The sequence below is a fragment of the Halyomorpha halys genome, unplaced genomic scaffold, assembly GCF_000696795.3.
Source record: "Halyomorpha halys isolate HHAL.00 unplaced genomic scaffold, Hhal_1.1 Scaffold330.1, whole genome shotgun sequence".
In the NCBI taxonomy this organism is placed as follows: domain Eukaryota; kingdom Metazoa; phylum Arthropoda; class Insecta; order Hemiptera; family Pentatomidae; genus Halyomorpha; species Halyomorpha halys.
The window spans coordinates 1471-6039 of record NW_027111120.1 but is presented as its reverse complement, the minus strand read 5'-3'; positions in this window follow the sequence as shown (position 1 = coordinate 6039).

The following is a 4569-nucleotide window of genomic DNA, read 5'->3' as shown; positions in this document are numbered from 1 at the left end:
CCCAGACGATTGAGCCATTGTTTAAAATCAGTACTTCCTTACAAAGTACTAAGTAGTTAAGTACCTTCATGGGTTATAGTTATGCTACATATATCTATATATAACCAGCAGACTTGAACAAATGCTTCGCAATTGCTAGATTTAGGGATGTAGATAGATTAATTGAATAAATTGAAAGTTTTATGCATATTAATATATCAAGTTATTTTCATATTGGATTAATTACTTAATCGATTGCTAATTATGCCTATTTAGTTTATAGTGGTAAATAACATTATATTATAAAAAATATGATAAAAAAATAGAGATGACTTCAACACAACTCAGCAAATCTACACGAGAATTTGGAGTGGTTTAAGGTTCTGTAAACTGCACCAAAGTGCATACACCGGTTCTAACTAAGCAAATCAGAACCGGAGATTTTTTTTTAAGGAGTGAAACAAAGTTTATATCCGTTTTCAGTACCTAAAGAAACCCTTAAATACGAATTTTTGAAATAATCGGAAAATAATTTATTAGGCCAACATTTTTGCCTTTTGAATAATCAAAAAATAGAAATAACCTCAACACGGCTCAACAAATCTCCACCAAAGTTGAGAGTGGCTTAGGTCTCTACAAACTCAACCAGAGAGCACAAATCGGATCTAAATCTAAATTTTGGTATGTTATTTTTGGATGTAGGTTAAAATATCAGACAATTAAATTTCCAACGGTTTGAATTGGATAAAATATAGAAGAGTTGTGAACGATTATATGAACAATGCTCACCAGAAGAAAAAAATCTTCCATATGAATCAAGGTGAAAAATATCTAATTTTTAATTTCTTTGAAAAATGTAATTTAAAGGCTTCCTACTTTACTGAAATCCTCACATTTATTTTTTCTGTTAGGCGAATACAAAAAGCAATTAATAGAACCAGTAATATTTTTCTTATTCTTCAGAAAGAGACAAATCGTTTGGCCTATGATGACAATTAAATAAAAATGTATACTTTCTGAGCTAAAAATGTTAAATTTTCTTAAAAACTTTTTTTTTCGAAATAATCGGAATAGCCTATATCCTGTACGGGAAAATCCTGAACATTTAGCAAAATGCCCCATCAAAATCGGATGAACAGTATGGCAGCGCATAAAGTACGAACAAATAAATATTGATTTTATATTAGGAAAATCTTTGGAAAGTAATTTAAAACTACTTCAACTCAATTTTCTTAATAGACCGCGTGACTGGGGGACCAGGCACTGCCTGTAAGAATAACTTGGCGCATAATCTAACCACAGGAACTGAAAAAGGTAATCTGAATGTAAAATAAATGATAAAACTGCCATAAGAAGTATTATAAGGAAAAAAATATTTGAATTTATATGATAAGATTACAGAAATAAAGTTGTATGCCTCCAACTATGTTCTTGGCATACGTTATATGTTAAACATTTGCTGGTTTTATGGGCATTATGCCACCAAGAAAATTCTTTTCGGAATTATAAAAGAAAAATTTGTCGAATAAAATGTTGAATTATAAAGGAAAACTGTCTTTGCAACGATCGAATGTGTTTTTGAGCTGCTCTCCTTGGGCGCTTTGGCACCTGCCACAGTTTCTAGGCCGCACCTGCCCGGCTCCAGCTGCCCGCCGTCATTATATCCAGTCTCTTCCTTTTTCCTCTTGTTTTATTTACCTCAGCATCTGTCTCCTTCGGAAATCGGAATCTTATTTTTTTTAGATTCGCTTCTCCGTCTCAGGATTCCTGCCGGATAAATGAACTCGGGGAGGCGGGCGACCATTCCTTTTACATCATTATCTTTCAATATTGAATCACCATATTCAAGAGTCGTTAACTAATTATTACTTTGAATATTAATTGTTTTTCCATAATTATAATATAATGCAGATCAAATCTAATAAAATCAATAATCATTACCACCAAACTTCTCTCCATTTAACCCTTACAAAACCCAAATCTACATGTCAAATCTTACAGAATCCTTCCATCTAGGTATCGGCTAAGCATAGTATCATTCTACCCGTCGTTTCTGTGCTAACAATTTTATTAGAGATTCGTTCTTAACAATTATTTTTCAAACCATTAGCGTTTGTGACCAGTAGGTTGAAGACGTTTTAACAAAATATTAAATATAAAATCTATGTTGAAAATCCCATACAAGACTGAAAAGACAGGAAACTGCTCGTCGATTCCGACTATTACAACATTTACTAGACAAACGGTCCAAACTTCCAATCCATTACATAAGACTGATCTACATGACTATTATAAGGCCTATCTGGGACATACGGAATTGAGCTATGGGGCTCCACTAAACCATCTAATTCCTTTTGATTCCAATCCTTACAGTCCAAAATCCTTCGTAAAACCCTTAATCCTCCTTACTTTGTCACAAATCAAATCATCCATCAGGACCTCAATGTCCGTATGGATCTTGCCGATTTGGCCAGAACCAGATACCAATCCTTCCGTAATAAACTTCCCAACCACCCAAACCAACTCGTTTCTAACCTGGCTTCTCCTTCACAACCTAATAACCCTCCTAGGCGTCTGAAAAGAAGATGGCCTCGAGATCTTCTCCTTTAGAAGTGTTTTTGAAGTTCTCCACATGTTTGTATCATGTCATAATATCACTTACAGCAAAATTACTTGATGTATATATATGTATACAGTTGTAAATAACAATAAATAAATTATTAAAAAAAAGTTGAAAATAATATACCTACTAATATAAATAATAATACCTATATTTGATACGTATTTCTCACGACACAATGAATTCCGTCACGTGTACCGTTTAGTACCTGATCAGAAAGCTGTTCAAATTGAAGAGTGAAAAATATTTTAACAGTCTGCCGTTTCACTTCTAGCGAGTGTTACAATTGTTTGCTCATATAAATTTCTTTGTTAATTTCCTCTGTGGGGTTGAAAAATGGTACTTTAAATGAACATTTCTGACCGTTCAAACCATTGTATCATCATCGGTCACCAGTGATAATCGCATCGGTTCTCAATGCGAGAAGTTACGTACTAATCTGGATGTTTAATTAACGACGGTATTCTACATCAGTTCGGAAGACAAACATCTCCAGTATGAGATGCGCCTAATGTCTGCGGAGACTCAAAGCTTGAAATGTCATCTTCCTCCCGTTGAACTCTTCAAAGGCATTTCTTCACGTTCTCTACAATATTCCCATTTCACATTATTTGTCGATTCGGAGTTGAGTCCTCCTTTAGCGATTTGTTCGTTACCCACTCTAATAAATTTACACGGCCATTTCAACCAGCGACATACTAGAACTTCAATTATATAAATATATTTTTTGGTTCAGAAAACGCGGAGGGATGTTATGATTTTGTTGATTTGGAGTTGATAATTCTTGAGATAGACGTTCGAGAGATTACCTTAACACGGTCACATAAAAAATAATGAAAAAATAATTTAAAATAATGGAAAAAAAAAAAGGTCACTAATCACAAGTTTTTTTTTTTGTTGAGTATATTGAAAAAAACAAAATTGAGTATTTTTGTTAATTATTAAGCCAAATTTAAATTATTTATCTCATTAATTTATTATTAAAACTGTGTTACCCTTTCAGTTTCAATCTTAGCATTTCATTTTTCTGACTAATAATATATAGTAACGAAATAGGTTTTTGTTCATGATATTTAAATAATTCCACAAATTTCGAGAATAACTTCTTAAGATTTGGTTTTAGAATTATTTAAATGTTTATTTAATATTTAAACTAAGCGTCCCTTTAAGCATCACGAATCTGTCCTTTCGCAATTTTTCAGGCCTAATAGTGTTTACAGGGTGTTACTGGGACAATTTATGGGGAAGAAGAGACAAAATCTAAAATTTTCTAACCATTTTTGCCGGATATTCCAATTCACCCGAGGTTTGGAGTGTACTTCCTCAAATTTGACTGTCCTCTTTATAAATATTTTTGGAAAACTATAAATAGCATTAATAAGCAATTTTTTGAGTATAATAATATCTTGAAAAATTCAATTTGAAAAAGATTCTATTATTTTCCAACATTTCGGGTTTTAAATTTATTGTGGAGATGGCAACATTCTCTATTTTTCTGTAACAACGTCCCTGATTATATGAAGTAGGTACTTCATGTTGTAAAACCTTTATGCCTGCTTCTTCTCTTAATCATCCCCTTGTTAGACCTTTATGCTTCAAGGCATATATATTATACATAAAGGCATCGTACCTTTGTAATTTGTACATTTTTTACAATTTATTTTTTTAACAAATATTTTTTCAATTACTGTTCTTCTTTAGTAATTTAATTATTTTAACATTTTTCGTTCCTCTCATCCTCATAAATTAAAACTCCTTTATAAAAGTAATATAATGAGGAAAAGTACAATTCTCGGAAAATAAGAGAACTTTTATTTGAGAATCTTTTTTTAAGAAAATTGCAAAAGGACCATCAAGGGAGCTGGGACAGAAGAATAATTACAAATATAAAAAAATAAATTACGATAATTCAAACGAAGAAATATCAAAGAAATGAATTTTTATTGTTTCATTCTTTTTCTTTTTTGTTT